Source organism: Lissotriton vulgaris, chromosome 2_1 (genome assembly GCF_964263255.1).
Source record: "Lissotriton vulgaris chromosome 2_1, aLisVul1.2, whole genome shotgun sequence".
Taxonomy (NCBI): Eukaryota; Metazoa; Chordata; class Amphibia; order Caudata; family Salamandridae; genus Lissotriton; species Lissotriton vulgaris.
The window spans coordinates 973,821,096-973,841,119 of record NC_141687.1 but is presented as its reverse complement, the minus strand read 5'-3'; positions in this window follow the sequence as shown (position 1 = coordinate 973,841,119).

Sequence of the window (20,024 nt, the reverse complement as noted above, 5' to 3'; positions counted from 1 at the left end):
CACATGTGGCAGTCAATAGTTTAAAATCTAACTAGGATCATAATGGTATCTCTGCAGCGTAGAGACATGGAAGGGATCCCAACTGAACATTCCACACTGACAATAATTGTCCACTTCAGCTAACTTGTTCAACATGAACATCTGTCTGCAAGAATCAACAGCTACTCAATAATCGCATGTACCTTGAATTCCCTCATTAGGCCTTTCTGTTCAGGGTTAGGGGAATTCCCCAACCAGCTCACTGACCACTGAAATTATGCCTCCATGTAGTACAACTAAAGAACCAGGGCCCGAGGCCACCGTCCATTATAGGGGCTTAGGTCTTACACAAGGCTACCCTCTTCCTTCCCAAACCCCATATCAAGTCAGATAAAACACTATGCAATTCCTTAAAGAAATCCTTAATTTCATCAGGAAGGCCAAGAAAAAATGGAGCAGTCTGGGCAGCACCAGCATTTTGGGAAATTTGCCACCCTTTCCATAGGTGAGAACGGCGGCATTGTCAAGAAATTTAGAGACTGACGCATTGCTGCCACTATCTGCCCTGGTCGCCAATGAAGTTATCTTCATCCTGATGATAAATGCGCCCCTTTAAGTACTTAAAGGAGCCAAGTTTCCATTCTAGTTTCATAGGAGGTACTGATCGAGGATCCATGTCAGTCATATAATGAAGACGATATAAACACAAATTGGACCAGTTTATTTTCAGGCCTGAAATATTTCCAAAGTGATCTAATATGTTCATAACTTTAGGCAGTGTATGGGCATTGTCCCGCAGATATACTAGGACATTATCCACATAAAGTGAAATAATTTGGCCCCTGTCGCACACTCATATTATCAAACTCCTAACCCTTGTTGGTGTAAATAACACAGCAAAGGTGCCATCCCCAATGCAAAAATGTAGGGTGATAACTGACAGTCCTGTCTAGTGCCACTGCTTACCGTAAAATGTTCCAGAAGTATTTTGCTTGTGCACAAGTGTATAGCAACTATATCCAGCTAGAAAACTAGAGCCCCCATGTCTATTTTTCCAACAACCTCATGAGTTATGGCCACCCCAGCATATCAAAGTAATTTTCTATGTCAAGGGATACTGCCACCTGTGTTGAGTTCTCCATTGTCACCCCCTCCATTCTTTAAATAAGCTGTGCAGGTTAAGGAAAGTTTTTCTTATTGAAGCCATTCCGGTCCGGGTGTATCATTTAGATAAATATTATGGCTAATCTGTTGGCCAAAATATTACCTTAGATTTTGTAATCCAGGTTCAGGAGGGATGGGGCGATAAGAATGCACATCCAAATGGTCTCTATCCTGCTTGGGGACCACTATTCAGGGCCGGACTGAAAGAGAAAATAGACCTAGGCACCAACATAACAGTGAATTAAAAAACTAAAATATAGGTGCATGTTTTGTAAATTGGGGTGGTTTTAAACTTGGAAAGATACACAGTATAAGTGTTTTGCACGATAAAGGAGGTTGAATGCATTTGTGCTTGCTGCAGGCAATGTTTGTGTTCATATCAGGGAAATCATTAAGAAAAGCAGGGACAAATGACCATAAAACAGCACACAATCAGCAGAAACACAACGGGCCACACATTGACCTAAGAGATCAGCCCATTGGGAATTGCCTGATTTCCTATAGGCCAGTCTGACCCTGCCACTAATAACACCTCTCTTATTAACCTTGGCAATATTCCCTTTTGTTCAGCAGTTGCATACTATTTGAGAAGCTTGTGGCCAACTGAGCTCTAAATGAGTTATAAAAATTCATCAACCAGACCTTCCGTGTCCGAAGTATTGTTACATGCCAAAGCTCTATTACTGTGCATCTGGTCAACTGTAAATGGTTCCTAAAAGATTGATCTTTGTAAATAGTCTAGCCTAGGAACACTAACTGGGTCAAGATCAGCCTGCAAGTCAGATGCATTATGTGCCATAGTTAATTAAAATAAGGTTTCATAATGCTCTCCAAAAATTGTTTTTATATCCACTCGAGTAGTATTTATATCTCCCCGGTATGAATTGATTGTTTCTATCAGGGCCACTGAAGTATCTGGCTTTAACAACCAGACAAGTAGTTGCCCTGACCTGTGAATATCTGCAAGTTGGTATGACGCATAGTTTTAACAATCCGCCCCCCCACCCCCTCCAGTCTTTCGACTAGGTCTTTATGTTTCTTTCTCAGTTCCCTAATGTGTTTTGTGACATTCAATCCTGTTCCAGTCTTGTTTTCAGCATCTTCGAGGGTACCCTCTATCTCTAATATTTCCCTGTTTAACTGTGTCTTGACACCGTATGTGGTTTTTATCCAAATTCCACAAATTACAACTTTGATTTCATCCCACAAAAGTAAAAAGAGATGTCTTCCCTATCGTTTACCTGAATTATGTATCTAGAAGTACCTGGGTGAACATCCTCCATATAGGTATCTAGGCTCTCAATTGTCCCCCAGTTTATTACTCTCATCAGGGGGTTGTGATCAGAAAGGGTGAGACCAAAATACCCTCTGGCATGTATCTTGGTCCTCATTGACTCTTTACATGGGAACACAGAATCATAGGAACACCCTCTTTTCCTCTGTTGCATTTTCCTCTAGGCATCTCAGAGTCCATATCAATTTTCCCAGTTCTGAAAAAAATGTGTCACCCCAACACTCTTAGTCCCACATGGTGGTGGCTTGGTCTGTCCAGTTGGATCTCATCCACACAATTAAAATCACCAACCCATACGCCAGGTGCTTGTAAATTTGAAATTAGTAATGAGGCATGTATAACAGGGCTGAGTGATTGTACTTAGGAGCATATTGTCACCAATGGGTCACCACCCAACAATCCCCCCATGATTACAAATGTCCTGTCTCTGGCTCTGTATACTTTGCGTGCATTAAAAATGGAGCCCCAGGAGAAATGTACACCAACATCCCACTAGAATATGTTGAATATGTTGTGTCAATAATTTGGACTGCAATATGTACCTACCTATGCTGCAAGTAGGCATACACCCTTCGTCTCTTAACACATGTGGCCTTACTCCTCAAATTACATGTTAAAATATTATATTTCAATTTCAGGTTGCCTTTTATGTATATAGCATTCTCCACCCAGGTGGGTCCCTATGCAATTGCTACATAGACAGCTTCTTTCATAGTTCCTCAGGACTTCAAACAGCATAATAGCACCTTGTAAACCCCTAAAATCAAATTCTACTATCCCACCTTCCACACTTTGGCTAAGAAAACAACAGAACCTTGCTAAACAATACAACATGCAGTGTTTTGGCTCTCACATCCTTGCTCTGTGGAATATTCTCCATTGGAGCTTTGGAGACGTGCTCCATTGTCTCATTTAGCTTCTTGGTGTGTCCCTTCACCGGTTTGTTATTTATTTACATTGGCCATCATACCTCACCCACCCTCAGGTATATTGTATTACGCAATTGTTCTTTGGAACTGTAATTTTACCCTTCAAATAAGGATATCTGCTGATCTGGGTGTTAGCTCCGGACATTTCCACATGTCCATCTCTGAATCCCCAGAATCCACATGTTCTGAACCAGATCCTCCTTCATGGTCTGGGGACTGGGTGCCCGTCCATTGCAGGCTCTTGGATGATGCATCAGCTACCCCGGGAGTGCATTCTTGGACCACCTGTGCATCAGTGGACCTTCCTCTCCCTCTCCTACTATGCAGCCATTTGGATCAATCCAATTTGGACGTTCCATACTTCTGGCAGGGCCTCTATACTTTAGGGCTGAAGCCATTGCCAGGCCCACTTCACACTCATAAGAAAGTGTCCTCTCATGTGCTACAATCCTAAGCTTTGCAGGCTACATCAAGGCATATCGTAGTCCAATTTGGCGTGATTGCTTATTGACACCCACAAAGTAACTTGTTAATTTCTGGACTTCCATTATATAGTTGGTACAACTATTAATTGAACTTTAATCAATGGTCCATGGCCCCTTCTTTCTAGACTATTGTAAAGTAAGGTCTATGTCCCAATAGTTGAACATTCACACCACTACTGGTCTGAGTGGTGTCCCCGGGTGGAGTGGGCACACTGGGAACCTAAGTGTCCTCTCAACCGAGAACTTAGGTACTTTACCCACTATGACTGTGGACTCCAGCCTGTCCTCCAAAAATAGTTCCATGTTTATGCCTTCTGAGCATTCTATCAGTCCAATTATTCTAATGTTGTTGTGCCAAGAGCACCCTTCCGCACCCTCTGCTTTGATTTTCAGGCTTCTCTCTTCCTCTTTCAAAGTTACCAGCTGTGCTTGTACTACCCCCACCATTGGTCTAAAAGACATTAGTGTGCATTTATTGCTTTCTACCCTTTCAAGAATATCCCTGTGGTCGTTTCTCATGAGACCCACATCTATTGCTACAGCATCTATTTTAGATTCAAGTGTACTTTTCACATCAAGTAAAGCCTGTAGAATCTTATGGGACTTTCCTGAGTGCCTACAGATTCAAACCACTTGTTTTAATTCATCCTTCTTACCAGCTTTGGTGAACAACATCTCCTGTAGCCTTTGAAATAGCGAAAGAAGAAAACAAGGGAAACCCTACTCACAACGGAACCAGGGTAATGCGTTTATCCAGAAAACAATGGTTCCTGTGGCATATCACTTTATCAATTACTTAATAAACTAAGGCTAGATAACAATCCAAGTATTGGAGGGAGGGTGGCAACAAAAAGAGAGAAACACAATCATACCAGTTTCAAACCATTTTTTGTATTTTTTATATTTCAAATGGCAAATGAATAAAATTGATTTGACTGCCACATACAATATAGTATACAAAGTGCAATGTGTCCCAAGTGATTTGTGAACTAACCAAAAAAACGTGTATACAGTTAGGTGAGCTATACAAGTTTCAATAATGGCTATTTACAAAAAGGAGACTTGACTCAAAGCAATTATTTCAATCAATTGTAAGACAGCAGCTATACAATCATAGGCACTGTGTGAGTCTTGTTCGTTTCCTAGTGCGTCAACGGCGTTTCGACCCTTAGAATGAGGGTCTCGTCAGGACTGGGAGAGAGGGACGTCTACATAAAAATAATGTGAAATTGTAATTCTATACGTAGTCGCCATGAATATATTGCGTATTCATGGAGAAGGTTTAAGAGTTTACATTATACTGGGGTAATCGTGAGTTTAACCCATGCGTGTAAAAGTAAATTAAATTTACTTACAGTGAACCCAGCCGGGCACTGTCGAAGAGCAAACAGAAAGGGGGCACAAGATTAGCCACATACGAGAAGATGTAGTATGTACAGGGCACATTACAACTAGACCAATGACACAACTTACCACTGTCTTGGACAACTTGGTAATGTGTTCTATTTTAGTGTAGCGGTCAATACCGTCAATGCGCAGAGTGAACAGGAAATGCCTGTAATAGGAAACGCTGTATCAGTAATTGTAAGTTACATTTAGCACTCATACGTGCTAAAAAAGCCAAGAAATGGTGGCAATCTTCTTCCTACCTGTGCGCGTTTCAATCCAGCCCGATCGCTGCCTTCAAGAGATTGTTTGGTGTGTGGCAAGATGACGTCACCGCGATTATAACGTGCGACGTAACGCGCGTAATCGCAATAGAGGAAGGACTGACTTGTGTTGTTTACAAGTGCGGGTTGAACTAAGGAAAAGTCGGGGAATATACGTGCACAATTCATATTCGGCAAAATTATATATGATGGTAATGGTTTTTCACACGGAGTGTGATATTAATCAGAATCACATATTATAGTAATTGGATCGCAATAGGAGAAGGACTACCTTCTGTTATTTACAAGTGCGAGTTTAACAAAGAGAGAGCTATGGAGGTGTACCAAAGTCGGTGAATAGACGTACACTGTTCATATTTGGCATAGATACATTTGATGGTAATGGTTTTACAAAGTACGTATGATATTAATCAGAATCACCTGTTATAATAAAGGATCATGTAACCAATAAATGTACATACAATGTATCAACTTATCAAGATATTGATATATAAATGCTTAAGTTGTCTTCTCATATTGATGCTACACAATTATCTACTTATTGAAACATTGTTATTAAACAGATATATACCTGCTACAGTAAGCTTTACATTTAATATCATTACTAAACATGTTGTCTAATATGCAGAGAAGACATCTAAAGCATACACAAAAAGTCTTAACAGTGTAATATACAGCGTATAATATTCAAGATTCACAGACACGAGGTGAATATTATTAACAAGTATTGGTTAAGTCAATGTAGAGACAAAGCCCCTCCATTCATCAGCAGAGTTCAATCCTTCATTTATTGAATTGATTTTGTCAATCCAATGACATTCACATTTGAAATAGCAGCACCTTCACACCATTGGTTTCACCATCATGGTTTTCTATTACATGTTTCCTTTTTGCAGTCTGTTTGCCCATGTTTTACAGCTTCAAAGCCTCCAACCATACCACAAGCAGCACTACAGTATAAAGAGCACGTGTAGCTGTGTTAGATCATATTAATGTTCCATTTCTGTATGACCTCCTGTAGAGTCCTTGTGCCTGGGACCTGCCTGGTAACTGTGATCCACTATATGCTGGCTAGCCAGGGAAACTGTGTTCTCAAGATGCTTGTAGGAAGTAATTATTAAATCCAATTCCCAGGGAGGAGCAGCAGACATGTGTTAACCCTCCCCCACCACCAAAGTAGTAAAAAGCCGTAAGAAGCAGTAATTATTGTTGTGCCCTAGACTGTACGAACCCTTTTCCTGCCCCAACAAATGTGCATTTACTTTCCTACTGCTTTTCCAGTATCAGGAGCCTCACATCCCGAAATCAACATCAATTTGAACTGTAACAAACATTAGGCATGGCCTGTGCCTTTTGTTACTGCCATTAATGGCTGCCAGTTTGGTACTTAGCCTCCTCCGTCTCAGCTGTTCATTTGTCCTCCAGTGAGGTTCCTACATGGGACCCTCCTGTCCTGACCCAGTGAGGCCCATGTTCAGGGATCGAGTCAGGGTACCACGCAGTTGGACGCCGTCCCCCCACTTATTTTACCGGGGGACGCCATCCCCCCTGCCAAACAGCTGGACTTCACACTTTGACCTCTCTGGGACGAGGAGCTCAGCACCTTTCATGATGTCACTTTTGCGTTGTGACGTCACTTCCGGTGACAGCGTCCCCCACTTCTTTGTTTACGACTTGTGCCCTGCCTATGTTATTGCTCATCCTACAGTTTGAGCCAATCCCCCGTGCTGCAGACCCATGCTCTGGCCACTCTGGCTCTGTTCACAATTTTCACCGGAACTGCCTCCTAAAAGCAGCAGCCACAGCCCAGTTCATTCAGTGGGGCGCCTGCCCTTCCTGATCGGGAGGGTCCACCGACTCTTCTGCTGCTTCAACCGCCAGAGGGGGGAAACCCAAGGCTTGGGCAACAAGCACCCGCAGGACTCTGTCGTCAATCAGCCTTCCTCTCGAGGGGTAGCAATAACACGTCACTGTTCCGGTGCTGGGTCCTCGCCCTGCTGATGCATCACCAGCTCTGCGATTCTTAAATTCCACATAATCAGAGATGGTTCAAACAACTCCCAATGTGTGTCACAAGTATCTATGTCCAGGAACGCCACAGTGGATGGCCTCGAAGCAATGTTAGAATGTCCATCCTTTCACAGGTGATTTACTTATAGGTCGTATTCAAATTAAGCTAGGTGCTACTTGGTGCACTTGATTGGCAACCTGTCTCACCACTGCCTGACACTTCCTGTTTGTCACACGATCAGATGCTTTGTTTGTGGTTCACAGACAGTCTGCGGTCAAAACAAAGAACTTAAACCGAGATTGAGTAGGCAGAGGCGATCATGTTGCAGTTTAAAAGTGTGCGAGCATTTTGAAGCGTTTTTTTATATCAATGTGTAATACCATTCCACTTGAACACTGCAAAGTTAAAAAAGGAAAAATAAAATAATGAGAAGTGGGATAAAGCATAAAGTGTCTGTGAAAAAAAATCAATCTCACTTTTATTAACATCCAGCATAGTAGGTTCACAAATCCTTTAAACTTCAAAATACAATACTCCACAAATATAATCTTGTTAGGGTTAAAATAATCATCAGGTGAATATTCAGATTCTGTGAAGGATATTATCATGTGTTTTAGTCTATATTTTCAAAAAAGACATATAAACAAATCTTTTGCTGAGGAAAACAAAAGGTGATTAGTGGTGCTTGAATTAGTCTATTACACTCATGCCCATATTCCCGCCAATCGTGGTGGCCCTCACAGGTAAGAGCGGTGGGCAGGTGGGGCGGGGGTGGCGGGTTGGGAACAACAGTTAACAAAAAACGTCAAATGGAAAAAACACCTACCTTGCACTCGCCGCATCACCGACTCGTTAAGCCTCTTGGAACCCCTATCCTACACAATGTCTCCCATAGTTTAGCCCTTGGGACAAGGTGAAACGCAGATCAAAGATCCACAAAATCCACAAATAGTCTTCCATTCTCAAAGTCAACAGTTGTCCACTTGCTAGCTAAGAACCATATAATTTGGTCCACTTTGCACATTTTTTGCCTGAACCCCTCTTGTAAGTGGGATGGTCCCTTACTTTGCGTAATCCTGCCCCATAGTCTGTTAAGTATTTGCGAGTTATAAACTTTCTGTATGTTTTTGATCAGATTTATCAGTCTGCAATTACTCAGGATGGCTCCATCCCCCTTTTTGTGGATCAGTACTATTATAGTTCCCTTCCAGGAGTCTGAAATCTGCCCCCCTGCCATCAATGCATTGGATACAGAGTTTATGTATGGGCCCCAGAAGTGAGGATCACTTAGATGGAGGTCTACAGGAATGTTGTCTAGTCCAGTCTTATCATTGCACCTCTACATAGATATACACACTGTTTGGTAATGAGTTCCTCCACTGAGGAGGCTATGTGTGTCAGGAGATGTGGTAAATCAACTTCTGCTTTTGATCAATACTGTGTAAAGCTCTTTCTATATTTAGTCAATAGAATTAGTGCCGAAGTTTCCATTGACTCCTCAGTGATCTAGGAATCTGCCTAGGATGTTCCGCCCAAAGCATCCCACCTTGAATATTGTGAAAACTGTGAAACGTGCAAGAATTGTGTGCATTTGTACTGGAAGATCTAGGTAGGCATTTAACTGTAAGAAATATTAAGGGTTTCTGATTTCAACCATCTTCTGGGGTGTTGTATCAATGGGTCCTTAGAAGCTACAGTGGAGTTTTTTTCTGGAAGGCTCTGCTTATTTATTTGCGAGAGATTGACCATAGGCTTTGGTGGCCCATCTTTCGTACCACTGCTTACTGTTATTTACAGGTGGCACTACACTATGCTATCCCTTTGAGCTGTGGTAGCATCTGCAGGCCTTTGATTTAGGTATTCTTTTTGCAATCTTCCAGACAAGTTACTCAATCCTAAAATGATGGACGACGCTTGAGTGACCTAAGGAGTGTGTTTTGCTGTAATGCAAGCACAGCTTAATTGGTGCAGGTGTGGGCATCAGCACTCATTCTTGGGGGCCAGGACATATTTGTTATCTTCAGAGTTTAACTAGGGGAAGAGAGAGACAGACAAAAAGAGAGAAAGAGGGAAGAAGAAAAAGCAAGGACAACAGTGACAAAGAGAGGAAGGATCGATAGAAAAGAACCTCCTAAAGTAAGATAAACAGATTGTAAGTGTAGGTTCACCATAGAAAAAAGCATGAAGTGGAATCAAAGTAGGCAGCCTTGATATGTGACAATTCTGGCATTCTGCAATGTTGGTTGTGGACTCCTTAGAGAATTTGTGTATACCTGCTCTTACTGTTACTGTTCACAAATAAAGCAGTGAAAGTAACAACAAAAGAAGATGGTTACAATGTAGCTGCAGGCAATGCAATTCAGTTACTTGTGTACACATACAAAGAGGACCAGGAAAATTTGTTTGTGCAGTCCCACAGAAATACTGAGGCATCCATAGTTGATGCATGCAGAAGGTAACTGGCCCAATCTGTGCACGCATTAATGCACAAGAGTTTAAATCAAGGACAGAATAATAAAATATTTGCCCCAGCATAGAACAACATGGGTAACCTTGGATTTAGAGAGCATTAAAGAGTGGCTTGTGTACACTGCCATGCAAACGAACATTGGAGCTGCAGGTGCACTTTCTTTCCACAGTAAGAGGATGTTTGACCAGTGGCGGCTGGTGATATTTGAAAGTGGTGAGGAGTAAAAGTTGGTTAGGAATTTTATGTAGCAAGCAAACTTAATGGGTAAATATAGGGATTGGGGGGGGGGGTTCTACTCCCGAGTAAAATTTAAAAAAGATTGGCAAATGGTACATTTTAAACCAAATGAACTTAGTGAGAAGGCACGTTTTATAAAACAGTGGAAATGCAATAGTCGTGAAATATTAAACACATTATAACTGCCTCATATCTTATCAGATTAATATGTTCAACAGTTAATGCAATATGAAAAATGTATAGCACTACAACTTCATTCCCTTTAAAGTGTGTGCTTGCCCAGCATCTTGCACTGTATGTGGAATCGGCTTTCCAAAGCATTTTAAATCATTCAAAATTATAGAAACACAATGAAATAGCTAACACTCTTGGGGAATGCAAGATTAAGGGAAATATTTGAAATGAAAGAGGAACTAAATCACTTACATACATTAAATTAGAAAATGATCTAAACAGGCTTTGAGAAGCACCCACAGGTGCTGGGTGCAATAAGTAATCTAGAAATATGTACAGATAGGTCTCTGTTTGGGATTGAAAAAAGAAGGGGCTCTCTGAAAGGGAACATGTAAAATACATTTCTGTGATTCTCATAATGTGCCATCTGACCAGTATTTTGGCCTCATCTCTTTCCACTTCAGCACCCTCTTTTTACTCTCCCCCAAATGGACTTCATCCCATCTCCCTTACTTCACCACCAATAAACATTTATTTATTTGAGGTTTTTACAGCCCTGCCTACACCCTACGGTGTCAGAGTGCTTTACATGTTTTGAGAATAAGTTTACATCAAGTATATGATGAAAGTCAGTTTGGTTATAACAGTCAAGTAGAAAAGTATAGAACAATAGGAGAGTAAGGTAGTTCAGGAAGGATACAGTAATGTATAACAATCAAGCATGGGTAATGGGGATGGAGACGGATTAGAGGCTGCATAGTCAGTATGTCAAGGCACCTCCCCGATGTAAATTGTCAAAGCGGGTCTGATCACTGGGAGATTCAGATCATCAGGTTTCTTATTTAAGTAGTTGCTGAGTTATAGTGACTTGAGGTCTCATTTGAAGCAAGAAAAAGAGGGGTTGTTCCTTAGGGAGTGAGTTACAAATCTTCGGGGCATTTCCAGAGAAGGAGCGTACCTGTGATGATTTCTTTTTAAGTGTGGGAGAAATAAGAAGAAGGGAGATGGAGCTTCTCAGAGTGGGGCCTTTCCCTGCTCTCAATAGTTTGGTTTTAAGGTATTTTGGGTGTTTTGTAAATAGGGCTTTGTGGATGATACACACTGTTTTGTAGATGTACCTACCTTCTATGGGATAGTCAAGGGAGACTTTTAAGGGCAGGTGAGATGGGGTCAATCTTCTTCCTGTGACAAGCCTGGCACCCACATTGAGAATTGTTTTTAGGGGTGCAGAGTGGCTTTTCAGGGTTCCTGTAAGTTGTTGAGTTTTATTTGTTGGGAGAGATTTTGGAGATGGGATGTAAACCATCTCAGGATTGTGCCATTGGTACCAGTGCAGATCTTGAGTGTTTCAAGTAAAGCTGGGTGATGAACTGTATCAAATGCTGCTGGTAGTTTGTGTAGGATTCGGATAAGGGGTTGCTTTCGTCTAAGGATCTGTGAATGTCGTCTGATATACTGAGCCTAGCAGTTTCAGTGCTGCAGCCTTTCCTGAAACCTGATTTGCAGGTTTTGTGGGGGTTAAATTATTCTATTTGTTGGTTGAGTTGAAGTAGAATACAATTCTCCAACGTTTTTACTATAGTTAGGAAAGGAAGGTTGGTGATGGGTCTGAGGTTGTTGAAATCATTGGGTCTGCACCTTGTGTTTTTTAGAATGGGGGTTACTTGGCAAAGTTGGAGGGAGTCTGGTATGTGGACAGATGAGAGGGAGGCATTGATTATTTTTGTCCAGAACAAGCAGATGATATGGTTAAGGTTCTGTACTAGGGTAGAGGGGAACGTGTTGTAGATGTGGGATGTGGGCTTCAAGTTAGCATTTATTCTGAACATTTCTCCTTCTATCACATGTTTGAAGTCTGGCCATTTAGCATTGTTTTTCAGTTGAAGGAGTTAGTTGTTTGGACTGCACTCACACATTTAAGCACTTTATTTTCGTTTACTTTTGCCTTGAAAATATTTTGTCATCTGTATACCCCATTCGCACACATTTACACTGAATTTCAATTCTAACTGGAATATATGATAATTGTTCTGTATGCTCTGTAGAGAGCCTGACCCACTGATAGGCACTTTGCTTTGCCTTCAGCCTTATCACCAGGGATTTCAATCAAACCCCCTCATAAATATCTGGCAGTACTCAACGTTTGCATAACACAAGACTGACAAAATGCACAAAAATTATAGAAACACAATGAAATAGCTCACACTCTTGGGGAATGCAAGATTAAGGGAAATATTTGAAATGAAAGAGGAACTAAATCACTGACATACATCAAATTAATGCTTCTATCAGACATTGTTCTTAAGTCAATCCATGCTTTTAGCATTAATGTGAAGGACATGAAAATACGACTAGTTTTAAAGCCATACAGCATGTAACTGTTGTTACTATAAACATATTTCTACCTTGGTGCTTGACTTGGATCAACTTCGCAAGAGAACAAAAACTATGCTTGCCATTTTGATCAATTTTGACGGGGAACAAATACAGCAGTTCCACTTCGGAAGGGGCCTGGGCTGTCACAGTGAGGGAGTTAGCTTGACCAGTGGTCTCAACACAATATACATAGCACAAGATTACCACTATAACCTGGGCTGGACTGGCCGTAGTGGGCACATGGTGTTTCCATGGTGGCCCGCCAGGGTGGGGGCCGGTTTTGGGCCCCTGGGAGACAGTTTTTGTTACGGGGCCGTTTTTGCAGCATAGCTGCAATATCGCCCCCTGTAACAAAATCGGCCCTGGCAAACAGCTCAGCCGCACCCCCAAACCCCCTCTGGCCGGCCAAGCACTTTCCCAGTGCGGGTTTTGGTTCCCAGTCCTGGCCTGATTATAACACTTACCTTTACAGATGACAAGGGGTCAAATCACCTGTGCTTGCATCCTGTCCTTCTCTTTGACGAATGGGAAAGTGTGGGATCTATGCTTGTGAATGATGGACATCTGGCCTCATGCAGGGATGCAGTCTCTGATGCCTGAAATCATGATGCTGACAGCGTCACTGGCCTACAGTGGACACCACCATAGACTACAATGGCAATGAATGGCTTTAGAAAGGTAAGCTCTGATTTGCACCTCACACTGCGGAAAGTTGATTTATTGTCTGGTTTCTGTCTCCTGCTTCAGAGCGAGGTGGTGCAGGCATCCTGGGACAAGCCAGATTTAAGTACATGTGTTTGGCTACCTCTGAGAGAGGATTTAGAATTCGTTTGTGTGTTTATAATCTACAGGTGAGGTGTATCTCTACATCTAGACTGAACACGTTCAGCAGGCGCTTGTGTACTACTAGTGCTGGCTTTATGTGTCTGTACTGGGTATACATTCTGATAATTTCCAACTGGTGATGTAGTAGCTCATTCATTTTCTGTTGAGACTTGAATGTGTAAGAGTAGGTCATCAGTTGGTAGGTTTCCAAGGTTTGTCCATGCTCCTATGATCATAAATATACAATATTCAAGAAATCAGGACCTACTAAGAATAACCCTGCATACCATAGGTATTTCTCCACAGTACAGCATGTAATACAAAGGCGAATTATGTATTTGCTTTCAGACTACTGAATGAGAGAAACCATATGTGAGTAGAACATGGGTGGTTGCATTGCATTATATATTGTCTGATGCATAGCATGTGTTTTAGAGCTTGACCATAGCATCTAGAGTAGCCCATTGAGAGGTAAGAGAAACTCTGGAATACTACTTTCAGAGAAAAAAGAAGTACTAATCGAAAAGATGCACGTTTTAAACTTAGCACCAGAATGAGAGAATAAATAAGAATATTATAGTGTTGCATCGGAAATCTAGCAACTGTGATTTGGGGCTATTCTTTTTCAGGTTAAGACGGATCAATTTGGGGTTCCCTAAAATTCATTTTTATTTTATTTTTTATTGAAAAAGACCTGGCAAAACATGAACAAATACATTTTTTCCAATCATAATTCTTATTTAAAATCCATCCAACATATCACAGAGAAAATGTATGAATCAACTCTATAAAAAATTCCAAAAAAAGGAACGATTAAAACAGGGGACACCAGATAATTCATTGATACCACTAAGCAGTCAATCACAATTCCATTGCTGAGTCATATCCTAATTATCCCACATAGGTTTAATAGAACATTGTCATTATATATAATGGGCCACCCAGCCAGTAATCAGTCCCCAAATTGCCCGCCCCCAATCCCTCATCATTCTACCCCTACGTGAGTAGCGAGCGGATTCGATATTATAGATCCCTAAAAGCCTAGCCAACCTCATCTGATAAGACGGGGGTGCTACATCTTTCCAACCTGCAGCTAACGATAGCCGGAGCACAGCTACACATATAAATACAAAATCTCCTTTTTGAGACCCAGATTACTGTCCGTTCCTATTAACATTAGGGGGTTCCCTAAAATTCAGTGAAAATGTGTGAAATATTATTTATTTATTTGAATTCCATATATAGTGAACAATGTGTATCGGATAATATTACACCAGGACAGTTTACAAGGTGTAGGCAGAATTGGCTACATTTTTGCCACTCGGTGGTATTCCTTAACATCGAGTTCCAGCCAAATTCGGCCAGTCACTGCATGGTAGATTTTATCTCCTATGAGGCTCCAGAAAATGCGAGTGCAAGTGAGATTTGGCATCTCCCAGCATGATTTTCTAATACGGTTGGTCATTGTCAGAGTGCTGCCACTCAAGTAGATTTACTACTTGAGCGGCAACAAAATCAACCCAAATGGCAGCGTGCTTTTGTGCAACACATGGTCCCATTCGCGCTGATTTTCAGCGCTGCTCGAGCTACTGATACCATATTGCTGCATGAGCTGCATATTTTCCACCTGTTGGCAGAGGGGGAATCTTGCACGTTTTTTATGTAACTCTGTGGGATTCACCCTACCCCTACAGTTCACTTCCCTGCATGCAGTTTATACGACAACATATTTGCATGTTACATATAAGAATACATCTGATTTCAAGTCATGTTTTGGATTGTATGTAGAGTAAATATCAAAGCTATTTGAAGGACAAAAGTTCATAGCCCAACATTTAACCTTGCACCACACACCATCCTGTTTATTATTGGGCGTGTTGCATGGAGTGCAGCTGGACAACCTCTAACATCACTGCTGAGGTACAATCCTTAAGCCTAGTAAGGATCCCTGCCGCTGCAATTCATATCGCCCGTCTATCGTCAATACGGATAACAAGATCCTTACCAAACGTATCACCTCAAGACTCCTCCCTCTCTTGCCAATCATAGTCCAGCCTCATCAGGTTGGTTTACTACAGGGCAGGTTGATGTCTTTTAATCTGCCCACCTTCTTCACCCTTCTCCACAATATTGATCCATACTTGCATGCAGCAGTATTTCTAGATGCCACCAAGGCATTTGATTCTCTTAAGTGGCCTTACCTCTTCACTCTGTTGACATATCTTGTATTTGAGTCATACCTTCGTTAAACAAATCGGGCAGCTGTACGCTCAATGTGTGGCACAAATAATGGTTAATGGTAGAATATACACCCCCTTCTTTGTGATGACAAGGCTGCCCCCTTTCTCCAATTCTATTTAAGATTGCAATGGAGAGACTGGCAGGTCGGCACTGTCAGCACCATGCCCAGGTTCACTGATAGAATATCAATGTAACAAACATTGATGTTCTAAATATTAAAAAAAAAATCGACTATAAAAATATAGGCTCCAATACTTTACCAAGTAAGTACAAAAATATAGAATCAAAAATATCAAGGTAAAAAATATAGATGTAAAAAATATCGATTTTAAAATATATTTAAAATAAAATAATATATAGTACATATATTAAATATTAATATTATTTTTAACAAATGTAATTACGTTTAATATACATTTCAACTAAATATAACAAATAAACTTAATTAAAAAATATAAACACACAAACATAAACATTTATACATATACATATATTTACTTAAAAATAAGTTAACAAGTATCTATATTTCATTTTTTACTTTAAAATTATCTAAAAATAATATATATATATATACATATTTGTATATATAAATAATTTAAAATAAAAAAAACATTCTATAAGAAATTAAAACATTAGACTATTAAAAAAAAACTTAAACCTAAATTTCCCAATACAATAAATTCAACAGTAGAGAAACTGTTGGATAGCGGAATAATTACATTTACTATTCCAACTCCAGTGAGTGCAACAGTAGGGAAAGTGTTGGAAAGCGAAGGGGAAAAAATACTATTCCCACTCCGGTGATAGCAACAGTAGGGAAAGTGTTAGATAGCAGAGGGGAAAAAACTATTCCCACTCCAAAGAGTGGAACAGTAGGGAAAGTGTTTTATAGCGGTGGGGTAAAAATTACTATTTCCACTCCAAAGAATGCAACAGTAGGGAAAGTTCTGGATAGCGGAGGGATAAAAAATACTATTCCCACTCCAGTGAGTGCAGAAGTAGGGTAAGTGTTGGATAGCGGAGGAATTAAATTTACTATTCCAACTCCCGTGAGTGCAACAGTAGGAACAATTTTGTATAGCGGAGCGGTACAAATTACTATTCCCAATCCAATAGTGGGGAAAGTGTTAGATAGCGGAGGGGCAAAAATTACTATTCCCCCTTCAAAGAGTGCAACAGGAGGGAAAGTGTTGCATAGTGGAGGGGTAACAATTACTATTCCCACTCCAGTAAGTGCAGCAATAGGGAAAGTGTTGGATAGCGGAGGGGTAAAAATGACTTTTCACACTCCAGTAAGTGCAATAGTAGGGAGAGTGCTGGAGAGCGGAGGGTCAAAAATGACTATTCCCACTCCAAAGAGTGCAACCGATTTTAAAGTAAAAACAACACACAAAAACAAATAAACAATTACACAAAATAAATATCAAATAATTAACATTAATTAACAACTATATATAATTAATTAAACACAAAGTACTTCCCATCCTTTACTCCTATAAAAACCACAACACTCGTCTAAAACTAATTACACAATTGCCATAATTAATTACCAATCAATTTTTTTAAATTAACAACCGATTAATAATTCATCAATTAAAAATAAATTACTTCCCACCCTTTACATCTATAAACACCACAACACACACCTTAAAATGAGTTACAAAATTACTATAATAATTACCAGTAATTACCAATTAATTAATTAAAATTGATTAATAACCAATTATGTATTATTTAAGAATACATTACTTTATACAATTAACACTATAACAGATCAATTAAACAAATATTATTAAATAAAAAATAATCAATACATTTAATATAATTCAATTACTTCCCACCCTATTACCCTCTAAACCCACAACCCGCTACAGAACTAAAAACGCAAAATTAAAAAAAATAACTACTTAAAGTTTAACACATTTAATAAAAATACAAACAATACTTATAAAAAAACATACATCACCTACATATAAAATATATACTAACATACATAACAATAATAAAAAAACTATACTTTTAACAATCATATTTTTGCAAACAATATTAAATACTTTGATATTTTTTAAATCGATATTACTTATCTTAAATCGATATTCTTCACCACGATATTCTTGTAGTCGATATTTCTGACCCACAATATTAATGACTCGATATTTGTGCAACTCTGAATTTTTTAAACAATATTCTATCTCTGCACCCCATGCCCATCGCGAACTTGCATTCACTCAGCACAGAATTTTAGTATCGCTCTACGTGGAACAACATCATCTTATACGTTTGTAACTCCCATGCTAACCTAAATCCCCTCATTAGGGAATTTACTAGATTTGCTGGGCTGTAAGGTTTTGAGATAAATTGAGTTAAGTCAGTAATTCTCCTCTTAGTAGGTGAAACAACACCCTTTTCCTCTGAACTACTGTTGATATGGTCTGATGGATTAGTCAAGTATTTAGGGCTTTGTCTAAGCAGGGATGTGGATGAACTCTGGAAATCCAATTATGGATGGCTGCTCACCTGGCTGGATGAACACATTGAGGGCTGGCACCATCTTCCACTTTCGCTTACTGATCGTCTGGCCATTGCTAAAATGTTTATTCTTCCAAAGTTTCTCTATCTTTTTTATTAACTTGCTGATTACTCTCCCTCCGTGCTTCTGCCGGCAGCTCAGGTCATGTCTGGTCATGTCTGGTCTTGCTTGCCGGGGCGGGTGGACAGCCGCATATCTCCTGGGAGATATTGACACTCCCCTTTGAACAGGGAGGTCTGGGTGTCCCTGATGTTGACCTGTACTATTATAGAGCTCAGGCACTATTTGTCCAGCATTGGCATTTTCCTGTGCAATTCCTTGCCCATACGGCCTCAGAATTTGACCAAATCGTGCCCTGTCCTTTATCGATGGCTCTGTTTCTTGCCCCCAAGTGACCACGGATGCAAATGGACACTGTTGCAAGCTCGATATGGGTGTGGAATGAACTTAGACGCAGGGCCCGGATCAAGCATGTTTTTGCTCCCTCTGTATCGCTTATTGGACACGTCGCATACCCATCACCTATGTAAATTGCACCTTTTTACCATGGGCTGCATCTACTTTGATGTTGGGTTTTTCGCATAACAACAGGCAACACAAGATGAAGATGCCAATCTCGTAGGCATGCTTACATATTATCAATTGCGCAATGCTACCAGTTTTAATAACAGTCCTTACGAACCCATCCCCCTGCAAGCTAAAAACAAGAATTTACAAAAGAATGCAAAAATCCTTGCCAATTAGAGCCCCACCTAGTAGACATGTGTGGGAAACTGATATATTGACCCTTTTTACGGATGAGCAGTGGCACTATTGCTGCACCCTGGACCTTACGCTCTCCCCCAATTATATGCTATGTCTGTTTCATTTCAACTATAGCTATATAACAATACGAAGGAGTACCACCAAAGATAAGGCTGAAACAGCCAATATTGGTGGGATGAGACACTAGTGTAAAAGAAGAAGTCCTCCTTTGTTTTTAAGGAACCCCTCACTCACCGACCTGGTCGGTGACATGCTTCATCATCGGGGCCACCTTGACAGCCGAGTGCCGCCAAGGTGTGCTGCAACACCTGAATACAGTGGAGCGGGTATGTGAGTGATGAATGTGAAAAATGAAAAAAAGTCAGTGAGTTAAAAATTGTCCTGGTATAACTTTGACCAAATATAATTTATTCTAAAGCTACTGGACAATATTAAAAACAGTGATGATACAATAAAGGCTTTAATGAGACCTAGTGTATCTGTGATATGTTCTGGGTCTACATGTTTCAAACCATATGGGATTTACCGGTTTTTCATCAGGACCAAAAATGATGTAAAGGAGTTGGGTGGTCAGGGTACACTAACACCCTGCCATACCTGCAACCCTTTCAGACCCAAAGATAGCGATTTGCTAAATGGGTAAAAATAATAGTAACCCAGAAGTGGTTACAAAATGGAACAAACCTGTAAAAGAGAGAAAATTATCACTCATAAAGGTTAATTACGTGCCTGTAACGTAGTGAAGTGACGTAGTCCGTTCTGTCTGTGACTCATTCCACATTCAGTGATGCGAATAAACCATGGTGCGGTGTGTCAGCATAATTTTCTATATTAGGAACGAAGTGTTCCTTGGTAGGGCACACCTATCAATATG